This window comes from Scyliorhinus torazame, chromosome 8, assembly GCF_047496885.1.
Source record: "Scyliorhinus torazame isolate Kashiwa2021f chromosome 8, sScyTor2.1, whole genome shotgun sequence".
Lineage (NCBI taxonomy): Eukaryota > Metazoa > Chordata > Chondrichthyes > Carcharhiniformes > Scyliorhinidae > Scyliorhinus > Scyliorhinus torazame.
In genome coordinates this window covers 147,707,235-147,721,342 of record NC_092714.1, presented here as the reverse complement: position 1 = coordinate 147,721,342, position 14,108 = coordinate 147,707,235, and positions in this window count along the sequence as shown.

Below are 14,108 nucleotides of genomic sequence, written 5' to 3'. Positions count from 1 at the left end.
AAACGAGGTAAGTGGGGCCAGGATTCACCAAGGCCAGACCGGCGGTACCAGTGAGCATCACCATGGCGCTGCAGTCAAATAGCTCGCTACCGCACCCTGTTTAGATTCATGCATAAATAGTAGGCAGTTAGGCAAAGCTACCCCAGGGTGTTCGTGCAACCCCAGCAAGGAGAAGAGAGAGGGAACAAGAGGAATTTTAAAAAAGAAAAGAGAATCCCGGGTAGAAGGCGTCTAGGGTTTGTCCACATTTAGCATTTTTGGGTCGCTTTGCACTTAATGAGCTTCACATATGTTACCAATTCCTGAGTCACTGTGAGTTGTCTGGGAGATTTTCCTGCCTCGATTTGTCAGCATTCACTTAACGTATCTCTCATTTCCTGATCCTCTGGTTTTCTACTCAGTCTTTCCTTTAAAAATTCCAGCTGGTTCCTAATGTCCCAAAAATGTCACTAAAAATATATCTCTGGGAGTCTCACTTGCAGCCATGTTAAAATCTGACTCTCTATTGTCCACCCACTCTATTGTTCATTCGCCCCATACTCATAACGTCTACATTTCATTTTGCACTTTTTAGAGTAATTCTTCTTGGCCTTTTCGTATTTTTCTGTCATTGGGTAAAATTCAGTATTTTCAGTGGAAAGCCAAGTTTGACGAGAATGCAGGCTCCAGATCGAGTGACAGCATTGTAGCATGGATTTTCCAGTGCACACTCCTGTCTAGCAATGCTTCCCATTGGGAGTATGGGGTTGCTGAGCTTATTAGATCCTGAAAAAACAGTTTGATTCTCTCCCGGCTGTTGGTTTTTTTCATAGCTCGTTTCCTCTTTGGAACACTTATCCTGCTCTTTCGCTGTGCCTCAGTTGGCTATACTCAGGCCTCTCAGTTAAAAGGTCATGGGTTCAATTCCCACTCCAGGGTATCAGTGCCAAAAATCTCCGTGCCACTCCGTGCGGTACTGAGGGAGTGGTGCAACTGTTGGAGGTAACTTCTTTCAGATTGTCATAATATACACCAGTATATCATGGTGCAGACACACACTGATGGACACACAGTGGGACCAATCAACATACACAACACCGCAGCCAATCACCAGTGAGAGCACATGCACTATAAAGACAGGGGACATCAGAGTTCCCGCTCATTCGAGTAGCAGCTAGCTAGGAGCACAGAGCTCACAGCCTGCAACACAGACATTCACCATGTGCTGAGTGCATCAACTGGTTAGGACAAGGCAAAGGTCTTTGGTTAAAGCTGGTATCGTATTTACCCACAGTTCAAGTATGTTTAAATAGTTAACCTTTTCAATAAAATAGTGTTGCACTACTTCAAGTGTTGGTGACCTGTATGTGATCCAGAACACCCAACACATCAGAGATGACATGTTAAACAGAGGCCCTGATTGGCCTCTCAACTGAGATCGGCGGACCTAACACCCAACTGAATTTCAGATCCTGAGCCTCAACTATGTCCCTCTTGAAATGCTATGTCCTGATGGAGTAAGAGATGAGCTCAGCATCCAATTAAAACTGTTGAGTACCTCCAGGAGGCAGGAGCTGCCTGGCATCAGTGCCAAAGGCAGACGGCAGCCATATTGGAGACTGCTACTGCTGTGCTGAGGAAAGAAGATAGCTCCTCAGAGGCCAACAGTGTACAGGGTGATGAACCATGCCATGCAGGCCAGGTGAAGGTCCAGGGCTCAATGATAATTGGATGTTGAAAATTACACAAAAATTCAGGAGACCTTTCTGATGTCTCCTTAAGGAGTTGTTAATTGGTGGTGAGAACTTTTTTTCTCCCACCCTCTGCCAGTTGAAACTGTCCCAGAGATGTTGTGAATTTGAATTCGCACCGGTACCGCTCTCCCGATCCAGCAGGCCTTTGAAAATTAGACTCATTATGGCACAGAAGAAAGTAATTTAGCCAGAAGCTCACTGTCAGCTTCTGCTCTGCTTATTTTGCTGGAATAGCCAGGTAATAGTCCATTCTCATTTCCTGAAGTTCCTCATTCTCTTTCCTGCTCATCTTAACACTGGCAATCAAATAGGAATGTCCACCAAGCGGCTTCCGATGCTGGTCTGCAACTAAAAGATTCTGACATCAAATGTTATGGCCAGATGTGACATGAAATTCTGTGAACCTGGTCATGTATATAGACTGATACAAATGGAATTACCACATGAAGCGAATGGAGAGATATAAAGACTCAATCGGGTCATTATTGTCCTTCAGGACAGGAAGTCTGCCTTTCTCAGCCACCTTCTTATGCCAGTCCTACACCATTTAGTTGACAATGTCCGTAAAACAACTAATGCCCTGTCTATGAACAAATGTGAAAAAAATATAGTGGATATGCACTGACTGAAAACAAAGAAATTGTAGAGTTATGCTTCCACATTCCCCACTTAGCTTGTGAAATCTATAGGGTGGCACGGTGGCACAGTAGTTAGCACTGCTGCCTCACAGCTTCAGGGACCCGGGTTCAATTCCAGCCTTGGGTGACTGTGTGGAGTTTGCATGGGTTTCGTCTGGGTCCTCCGGTTTCCTCCACAGTCCAAAGATCTGCAGGTTAGGTAGATTGGCTGTGCTAAATTGCCCCTAACTGTCCAAAAGGTTAGGTGGGGTTACGGGGTTAACGGGGACAGGGTGGAGGTGTGGGCTTAAGTAGGGTGCTCTTTCCAAGGGCTGGTGCAGACTCGATGGGCCAGTGGCCTCCTTCTGCACTGTACATTCTATGATTCTATGATTTCCAACAATGATGTTCCTTCCCAAATTTGTATCTGGAGACTTCCTCAGGGTCTATTTTAGCCCTCTCCGCTGCTTATTAATCAGACTGCCCCTTGGCAACTCGATCTAAAACATGGAGTCAGCTTTCTTATTTACAATGACAACACATGATTTGGACAAATTATCTGATCCATTACTCTACTGTTTGTGGGAGCTCATTACAGCTGCATTACAGCTGTGACTTCAAAGTTCTTCACGAGCTGTGAGGTGTGTTGGAGCATCCTGATATTGGTATCACTTCAACCAGGTCATCAAGCTCCACCATGTACACATTGAGGCCTGATCAACAGACCGTAGGCTGTTGCCCCACTCCAGAGATATGAGCACAAGCACTAGGTTGACACTCCTGTGCAATACCGTGGGAGTGCTGCCCTGTCAGAGGCATCATCTTTGCAGTGAGGCATTAACCAGAGACCCAGGCTTGAATTTTATCCTTTTCAGGTTGGGCACCCACTCTCGGAGGTGCCAGCTGGGATTCAGCTTAGCAGAGGTCAGGACTCCATGGAAGGGTGTTGCACCACAAACTAGGTAAGTGGGGCCAGGATTGACCAAGGCCAGACCGGCAGGCCCCAGTGAGAGGGATGGGAGACAATTTGGGCAGAGCTTGTGCAGAGATGCTTGTGGGGGTAGCCAATGCCTCCATGGGCCACAGGGAGCCCAACTGAACATGCCAAGAGACTGCCAGGATTCACCAGGTGGTCTCCCAGTGTGGCAGGGGGCCCACCCATTGAGGGTAAAATGCAGGTGGCAGCAGAAATAGATCCTTTGTTGGCCACTAACATGCTTCAATTGGCCTCTGGGTGAGAGGGAAGTCCACCTTCTCCCGCCCCCTGGGAAAATACCATGACGATGGGAAGAAGGCAGACTCCAACCCCTGCCTTCCCTCACTATTTTCCAGAACTCCCGTTGCCAAGGTGGTCTCTAGATTGTTAAAATGCAGCCCCCATCCATCCTTCCAGGTAGGCGGGGAAGATACCACAATACATTTTTGACCAGGTGTAGGGGAATTATCACTAAAAAACAGATTCTTTGGTCATTTATCGCAGTGTAGGAGATTGCAGTGAGGAAATTGGCGGCCATGTTGCAGGGCAACATTTCAGCCGTGATCAAACTTCGAAAGGACTTCACCGGTTGTAAAGTGCTTTACACCATTCTGAGGTTGTGAAAGGTGCTTTATAAATGTACATTCTTGACTTTCTTTAAAGTGCATGTGCTCATGAAACTTGCAAAATGCTGTAATTTTTCCCACCAGTTTCATGTTAGCATCTTCATTATCTCTCACTTTATCCCTGAATAGCAGCATAGTACCATACGTGGATATCAGCCGTGGTCGTGGTGGGGAGGTCTGGTGGTTTGTGGGGTTAGAACTGGTGAAGGTCCCGTCTATTGATTTATATTCAGTGGATCCTGCTTGAAGTCCATAAATGTAAGGATGGATTGGACTTGGCGGTGATGGCGCTGCAGTCAAATAGCTCGCTACCGCACCCTGTTTAGATTCATGCATAAATAGTAGGCAGTTAGGCAAAGCTACCCCAGGGTGTTCATGCAACTCCAGCAAGGAGAAGAGAGAGGGAACAAGAGGAATTTTAAAAAAGAAAAGAGAATCCCGGGTAGAAGGCATCTAGGGTTTGTCCACATTTAGCATTTTTGGGTCGCTTTGCACTTAATGAGCTTCATATATGTTACCAATTCCTGAGTCACTGTGAGTTGTCTGGGAGATTTTCCTGCCTCGATTTGTCAGCATTCACTTAACGTATCTCTCATTTCCTGATCCTCTGGTTTTCTACTCAGTCTTTCCTTTAAAAATTCCAGCTGGTTCCTAATGTCCCAAAAATGTCACTAAAAATATATCTCTGGGAGTCTCACTTGCAGCCATGTTAAAATCTGACTCTCTATTGTCCACCCACTCTATTGTTCTTAACTCGCCCCATACTCATAACGTCGACATTTCATTTTGCACTTTTTAGAGTAATTCTTCTTGGCCTTTTCGTATTTTTCTGTCATTGGGTAAAATTCAGTGTTTTCAGTGGAAAGCCAAGTTTGACGAGAATGCAGGCTCCAGATCGAGTGACAGCATTGTAGCATGGATTTTCCAGTGCACACTCCTGTCTAGCAATGCTTCCCATTGGGAGTATGGGGTTGCTGAGCTTATTAGATCCTGAAAAAACAGTTTGATTCTCTCCCGGCTGTTGGTTTTTTTCATAGCTCGTTTCCTCTTTGGAACACTTATCCTGCTCTTTCGCTGTGCCTCAGTTGGCTATACTCAGGCCTCTCAGTTAAAAGGTCATGGGTTCAATTCCCACTCCAGGGTATCAGTGCCAAAAATCTCCGTGCCACTCCGTGCGGTACTGAGGGAGTGGTGCAACTGTTGGAGGTAACTTCTTTCAGATTGTCATGATATACACCAGTATATCATGGTGCAGACACACACTGATGGACACACAGTGGGACCAATCAACATACACAACACCGCAGCCAATCACCAGTGAGAGCACATGCATTATAAAGACAGGGGACATCAGAGTTCCCGTTCATTCGAGTAGCAGCTAGCTAGGAGCACAGAGCTCACAGCCTGCAACACAGACATTCACCATGTGCTGAGTGCATCAACTGGTTAGGACAAGGCAAAGGTCTTTAGTTCAAGCTGGTATCGTATTTACCCACAGTTCAAGTATGTTTAAATAGTTAACCTTTTCAATAAAATAGTGTTGCACTACTTCAAGTGTTGGTGACCTGTATGTGATCCAGAACACCCAAGCCATCAGAGATGACATGTTAAACAGAGGCCCTGATTGGCCTCTCAACTGAGATCGGCGGACCTAACACCCAACTGAATTTCAGATCCTGAGCCTCAACTATGTCCCTCTTGAAATGCTATGACCTGATGGAGTAAGAGATGAGCTCAGCATCCAATTAAAACTGTTGAGTACCTCCAGGAGGCAGGAGCTGCCTGGCATCAGTGCCAAAGGCAGACGGCAGCCATATTGGAGACTGCTACTGCTGTGCTGAGGAAAGAAGACAGCTCCTCAGAGGCCAACAGTGTGCAGGGTGATGAACCATGCCATGCAGGCCAGGTGAAGGTCCAGGGCTCAATGATAATTGGATGTTGAAAATTACACAAAAATTCAGGAGACCTTTCTGATGTCTCCTTAAGGAGTTGTTAATTGGTGGTGAGAACTTTTTTTCTCCCACCCTCTGCCAGTTGAAACTGTCCCAGAGATGTTGTGAATTTGAATTCGCACCGGTACCGCTCTCCCGATCCAGCAGGCCTTTGAAAATTAGACTCATTATGGCACAGAAGAAAGTAATTTAGCCAGAAGCTCACTGTCAGCTTCTGCTCTGCTTATTTTGCTGGAATAGCCAGGTAATAGTCCATTCTCATTTCCTGAAGTTCCTCATTCTCTTTCCTGCTCATCTTAACACTGGCAATCAAATAGGAATGTCCACCAAGCGGCTTCCGATGCTGGTCTGCAACTAAAAGATTCTGACATCAAATGTTATGGCCAGATGTGACATGAAATTCTGTGAACCTGGTCATGTATAGACTGATACAAATGGAATTACCACATGAAGCGAATGGAGAGATATAAAGACTCAATCGGGTCATTATTGTCCTTCAGGACAGGAAGTCTGCCTTTCTCAGCCACCTTCTTATGCCAGTCCTACACCATTTAGTTGACAATGTCCGTAAAACAACTAATGCCCTGTCTATGAACAAATGTGAAAAAAATATAGTGGATATGCACTGACTGAAAACAAAGAAATTGTAGAGTTATGCTTCCACATTCCCCACTTAGCTTGTGAAATCTATAGGGTGGCACAGTAGTTAGCACTGCTGCATCACAGCACCAGGGACCCGAGTTCAAATCCGACCTTGGGTGAGTGTCTGTGTGGAGTTTACACTTTCTCCCCGTGTCTGCATGGGTTTCCCCTGGGTGCTCCAGTTTCCCCCCCATGGTCCAAAGAAGTGCAGGTTAGGAGAATTGGCCAAGCTAAATTGTCCCTTTGTGTCCAAAGATGTGCAGGTTAGGTGGGGTTATTGGGATAGGCAGGGTAATGGGCCGAGGTAGATTGGCCATGATAAATTGTCCCTTAGTGGCAATTTAGATGGGATTACAGGGTTACAGGGATAGGGTGGGGGAGTGGGTCTAGGCAGGTGTTCTCTCAAAGGGTCAGTGCAGACTCAATGGGCCTCATGGCCTCATTCTGTACTGTAGGAATTCTACAGTTCTACAAAAGACAGATTGTGTCTTAATTTCACTTCGCTTAGAAACTCTCTTAGACTCTTCGTGGTAGATTTTTGGAATTTAGACAATCAGGAAATTTTAACCAGGAAATGGTTTATAAAGTGTTCCAAACAGCACAGCAACAGGGAGATTCTGCTGCTCCTTTAGTTTTTAACTGCATTAAGCCTGACTAAGAACATTAAAATCCATTCCTGAGTCCTTTGTGATCCAGTGATTTACTTTTGAAGTGTAGTCACTTTTCCTATATCGGCAGACACAGCTGACAATCTATGTGCAGCAAGATTCCACAAGCAGCCAAATAACCTGACCTACCAATTCATCTATTTTCGATGGCAGGGGTGAGGGAAGGAATGTTGTCCAGGATAGCCGGAGATCTCCCAGCTTAGTGCAACGAATGTCCTGAAATTCCACAGGCTTTCTCCCGGTTTCCCACCATATCTTGAATGGGAAATCCGGGGGTGGATTATCCACTTTGCTCATGATTTCTGCTATTTCTGTGAGGAGTCTGTCCTGCGGTTATGACAGAATGCTGGATGAACAACTGGAGAATTGCAGGATCTGCAGTCCTTTTCAAACCAACAGGACTTCTGCGATTATCCTGAGAGAAGTTTACAGACCAGCTTATTATTCAATACATTTAGAAATATAGAATCCATAGAGTCCCTACAATGCAGAAGGAGGCCATTCAGCCCATCGAGTCTGCACTGACTCACTGAAAGAGCACCCTGCCTAGGCCCACTCCCCCAGCCTATCCTCGTAACCCTGTAACCCAATCTTAATTGCCACTAAGGGGCAATTTATCATGGCCAATCCACCGAACCTGCACATCTTTCAACTGTGGGAGGAAAACGGAGCACCTGGAGGAAACCACGCAGACACGGGGAGAACGTGCAAACTCCACACACACAGTCACCCAAGGTAGAAATCGAACTCGGGTCCCTGGCGCTGTGAGGCACTGTGCCACCATGCCACCTTAATGAACCATTCTGCCAAACGTCACATTTAAATAAACTAGAACAGTAATGTGTCGAAAACTGGAAAGGTGACGGATGTTGAGATATATCCCTCAGTCACTCCTGCCAACGAGTGGCCCCATGTCCTTTATTCTCTTGTTTCTCCAACAATTCGATAGGGTTAAGGGGATAGCGTTGGGGAATGCACCTAGGTATGGTGCTCTTTCAGAAGGTTGACGCAGACTCGAAGGGCCGAATGGCCTCCTTCTCATTGTAGGAATTCTATGGATTAGATCCCTCCTGCACTTCATCGAACAGTCTCTGATTCATTCCTGGGAGACTAAATTGTGGAACTTCATCCCATCCTCAGCTTTTCCTTTCTCCCTCCCCACAATCTTTGGGCATTCAAATTCCAAGGGCAGAACTTTCTGGTCCTAACCCCCTCCAAGGAGGCTTTAATGGTGGGCGGTGGTGAGAGGAAGGGGGTGTAGAACAATGCGGCAGGAACCCAAAATCAGTTTACTGCCAGTGTGTAATGATGACGAGGACGTACGGTCCCACTCATCATGGCAGGTTGGCATTCCCACCAGAGGCCGGCGTGAAACCTTTTTGCATCCCGTTAATGGGGTGTAGATGATGACTGGAATCATTTCTCCCCCCGCTGTCACATAGAAACATAAGAGTAGGAGTTGGCGGAGGCCATTCAGCCCTTTGAACCTGCTTCGCCATTCATTATGATCATGGATAATCATCCAGCTCAATAGCCTGATCCCGCCTTCCCTCCATATCCTTTGAGCCCCTTCGCCCGAAGTGCGATATCTAACCATTTCTGGAAAACATACAGGGCGAGATTCTCCGTTGGCCGACGCCAAAATCGGCAAATACGATTGGATGGAGAATTGGTTTTGATGCTGAAATCGTGGCAGGTGCCAAGTTCAGGCCGAATCGCAACTCTCCGTCACCTCGAGAGCGGCATAGATGCATTCCACTCCGCACGTACAGTAATCACTGTCTACATATCATTCGCGGGCCTGATCTTGTGTTCTCTGGGGCCACCGCGATGCTCGTCCTCCACCGGATGGGAATTCCCGACGGTGAGGTTCACGTGTGCTATTAAAAATCAGGGAGCAGGTGCTGCAGCTGATAAGGGAGAGAGAGGAGGTAGGAGACGCAGAAGCGTTACAGTGGGCTGCCAGTCCTGACACTGGCTGGTGTCGACGGTCCCTGCCTGTGTTGGGGGCGATGGGGTGGTGGTGGTGGTGGGGGGGGTGGGGGGGGTGGGGGGGGGGGGGAGGGATGGGCCATGGGGCTGGGGTGACCGTCTGCGGGACTGGGAACGGTGTCCAGGCACGGACCACCATTGTCGCGGCCTGCAAGGCCGCGGTCTTGCTGCGCACCCTACTGAGCACCCACTGTGGCCCATGGTTCTGCAGAGTACCACCGGCTCAATGTGCGCCAGGGCCAATGTGCACGGGATGCTCTGCTCGCCTCCATGTTCATCAACTAGGTGGGACGACTGGCCAGGGCCACGGACACTGTATCCCAACTCCACTCCCCAACCCCCTCACCGTTGGACAGGCCTCCCCCCTGCCTGCAACCCCCTCCCTGCTACCTATCAACCTCATTACGAGGTGTGGGCCCTGGGTTGGCAGTAAAGCGGGTCTGTTCCATGGGATGGAGGATGATGACAACCCCCACTGCGATAATCATTGGTGCTCCACATCATTTGACCCGTCTGACCCATGCCCACAGTAGCACTTTTTACCATTCACCTGGGTGACCCCTGCATGTGAGCTGGCCATTCCATCACATGGTTCCATCGAATCCCTGGGGTGGTGGAGGTGGGGACGGTGTGTTGGGGGGGGGTGGGGGGGGGGGTGGAAGGGGGGACACCGGAGCGGTAAGCGCTGGAGGAACTGCAGTCCCTGAGCCAAGCCAACCCACTGTCCACCAATCCCATCACACCCACTCTGTGGTCAGCCCAGACCAGCACACCCCTCACACTCATCTGACGGAGCACCAAGGCAGGTTGTAACAGTGCAAACAGCTGCTTAATGTGAACAAATATAAGCAAGTTTGTGCTCTAGCCCCTATGACGATACTGTGCCCTGCACCCATGTCAACCTAATTGGTGTCTGCTTTTCCAGTCTTAAGGGCATTAAAGCTACATACGATCATATGACATAGGAGCAGAAATAGGCCACTCGGCCCATCGAGTCTGCTCCGCCATTCAATCATGGCTGATATTTTCTCATCCCCATTCACCTGCCTTCTCCCCATAACCCCTGATCCCCCTATTGATCAAAAACCTATCTATCTCTGTCTTAAAGACACTCAGTGATTTAGCCTCCACAGCCTTCTGCGGCAAAGAGTTCCACAGATTCACCACCCTCTGGCTGAAGAAATTCCTCCTCATCTCTGTTTTAAAGGATCGTCCCTTTGGTCTGAGATTGTGTCCTCTGGTTCTAGTTTTTCCTCCAAGTGGAAACATCCTCTCCACGTCTACTCTATCCAGGCCTCGCACTCTCCTGTAAGATCCAATAAGATCCCCTCTCTTCCTTCTAAACTCCAACGAGTACAAATCCAGAGTCCTCAAACGTTCCTCATACGACAAGTTCTTCATTCCAGGGATCATTCTTGTGAACCTCCTCTGGACCCTTTCCAAGGCCAGCACATCCTTCCATAGATACTGGCCTTGTATTCTAGCCCTCTTGACATGAATGCTAACATTGCATTTGCCTTCTTAACTGTAGACTGAACCTACACATTAACCTTAAGGGAAACGTGAACAAGGACTCCCAAGTCCATTTGCGCTTCTGCTTTCCGAAGCATTTCCCCATTTAGAAAATAGTCTATGCCTAAATTTCTCCTTTCAAAGTGCATAACCTCACACTTTTCCACATTGTATTTCATTTGCCACTTCATTGCCCACTTCCCCAGCATGTCCAAATCCTTCTGCAGCCCCCTTGCTTCCTCAATACTACCTGTCCCTCTACAGATCTTTGTATCATTTGAAAACTTAGCAACAGCGCCTTCAGTTCCTTCTTCCAGATCATTAATGTATATTGTGAAAAGTTGTGGTTCCAGCACCGACCCCTGAGGTACACCACTAGTCACTGGCTGTCATCCTGAAAAAGACCCCTTTATCCCCACTCTCTGCCTTCTGTCAGTCAGCCAATCCTCTACCCATGCCAGGATATTACCCTTAACACTATGAACTTTTAACGTATTTTACAGTCTCCTATCTGGCACCTTGTCAAAGGCCTTCTGGAAATCTAAATAAATCACGTCCACTGGTTCTCCTTTGTCTAACTTCCTTGTTACCTCCTCAAAGAACTCTAACAGATTTGTGAGACATGTCCTTCCTTTAACGAAGCCGTGCTGACTCAGTTCTATTTTACCATGCACTTCCAAGTACTTCACAATCTCATCTTTAATAACAGACTCTAAAACCTTACCAATGACCAAAGTCAGGCTAACCGGTCTATAATTTCCTATCTTCTGCCTCCCTCCCTTCTTAAACAGTGGTGTTACATTAGCCACCTTCCAGTCCTCTGGGACCCTTCCTGCCTCCAGTGATTCCTGAAAGATCATCACTAATGCCTCCACAATTTCCTCAGCTATCTCTTTTAGGACCCTGCGGTGTAGTCCATCCGGTCTAGGTACCTTATCCACCTTCAGACCTTTTTGTTTCCCTCGAACCTTCTCCTTAGTAATGGTCACTGCAGTCACCTCTGCCCCCTGGTTCTCCTGGAGCTCTGGCATCCCACTGGTGTCTTCCACCATGAAGACTGATGCAAAGTAACTATTCAGTTCATCTAGGTGGATTCCCAGGCACTACATCAGGAGTGGAGGTGGCCTGCTTTGATTCCTGCCCTGCGACCTGGTTCCGGTTGGCGGCCATGTCCTGGGCCGACCAGTCCTGGATGGACCCGGCTGCTGCTCGGGTGTCCCAGGTGCTGTGGTGCTGTCCTGCTCTGCCCACTGCCCAGCAGATGCGGCAGGGACAGGAGGGGGGACATCCGAGGTGCTGCGGTGTTCTGGCACCACCTCTGTGGGGTCATTGGCACGGGCCCCATCAGTAACTCCTCACTCCCGGTGCCCGGTGGCCCCGGGCTACCCCTTACGATGGGGGTGCGTGCGGAGCTATTCCCTGAGACCCCCCCGCCATGTGGTGCTGCCAATCCTGGAGGCCCACTCTGGTCTCGCCCAGGGTTTGCATGCTCGTGGCCATGGAAAACAGGATGTGGAGAAGGCAGTTCTCTCCAGGGCCTCGGACAGCGCCTGCACATATTGTCCCAATCCTTGGACATCCTGACCAATGGCCGAAACCTTCACCTCCACTGCGGAGGGGTTGGCCTGGGTGGCACGCATGGTCAGCCCACCTCCTACTCCTGCACGTGGTTGGACTCCTCCAAATGCACCTGCAGGTGCTCGATGCCCACCGACAACCCCTCATTTAGTCCCTGACTCTGCAACTGCACCTCCACAATCAATGGGACCGTCCATTGCAGAAGACTGTCTGGACGACAGCTTGTTTTTGGGGTGGGTCTGCCCTCTGGCGGTCTGCCCCTCGGGTGTTCCTACCTCCACCTGCTGTACCGGATCAGCTGTGTGGTGAGCACCAGATAGTGTCCCAGGAGCGTCTTCACTAAAGTGCCCAACCGAGGTGAGTGTCTCTGGTATAGTGGAGGGTGTTGGAGACAGCTGTGACGGGAAGTCAATGCACCCTGACTCGAGCTCCGGCGTGTTCCAGGATGCGGTTCGAGGGCTCCCGTCGATGTCGGTGTCATCCTCATCGCTGGTCGACGTACGGGGTTCTGGCTGTGGCTGGGGTCGGGGGTAGGGGTCACCAGATGGGCCCGCCCCATCACCAACAGCTCCTGCAAGACACAAGACAAGATGCATGATTGCATTATGGACGGGGAGGGGAGTCGGGTTGGTAGGGTCTGTTGGGGGGGGGGGTGGTGAGGGGGTGTAGGTGTGATGGTGGAGCAAGGGTGTGGGGGTGGTGTGGGTATTGGGATGGTGTGGGGGTGGTGTGGGGGTATGAATGGTGGTGGGGGGGGGGGAACTCAGGTGCCATGGGAACCGCAATTCAACAGGGTCTCACTTCCTCTCCCGATGCTGGCCACTAATCCGGTGACTGCCCATTCTTCAATCCCACCAATCACCAGTGTCCTCTGTTCTGCTGTGGTAAGGGGCAGAACTCCAGTCTTCTCCCGCTCCCTGTGGTTGTGCACGGCTTCTCCTGTTTGGGGGGAAACAGAAAGTGCACACCGTTAAACAGTCCGTCTAATGCAGCGCAAGGGGTGGATAGCTGCTGTCTCCTCATCTCAGTCCTAAATTGTCTACCCGGTATCCTCAGACTGTGACCCCTGGTTCTGGACACCCCAACCATCGGGGACATCCTTCCTGCATCTACCCTGTCTAATTTTGTTAGAATTTGTAGGTTTCTATGAGATCCTCTCTCATTCCTTACATTCAAGTGACACTATTGGCTGGTGAAATGTCACGTGATACGCAGCGACGTTAGCAGAGCGTTTCCCGGTCTTTTGGGGAAGTTCACCATCCTACTCTGTGGAAGCAACGTGTCCTAAAGACCCTGCACTATGTTTTTGCGAACCTAAAGCGTGGCACTTCTACTTCATTGTCCCTTTGCAGCTAACAACAAATATATAATACCCCCACCCCACCATCTAATTCTGACCCGTTTAGTGGAATGCCATGTCCTTCTGAGGCACATCTGGACCAATAGATCAGACTTACCTGCGAGAAGGCCTGGCGCAGCTTGCGAAGATCAGAGGCCTCCAGCGACCTTGGACCCTGGAACACCACATGCAGCTTTGGGTGGGTGGAACATCTGCCACATTGGTCTTTGAGCTTCACGAGCTTCCAGGAAGTGGATTCTCTCCTTCAACGGTGGGCAGGTTGATGTTTAGGTGTCTTTAAAATATGCCACCTGGATATAATACCATCCAGCCCGCCACATTGTGCAAAATGAATTAGGCCGACATCGCTCAATACGGCGTGCATTTCCACAGTCTAAATGGCGGCAAACAGGCGGCACGGTAGCACAGTGGTTAGCACAGTTGCTTCACAGCGCCAGGGTCCCAGTTCGATT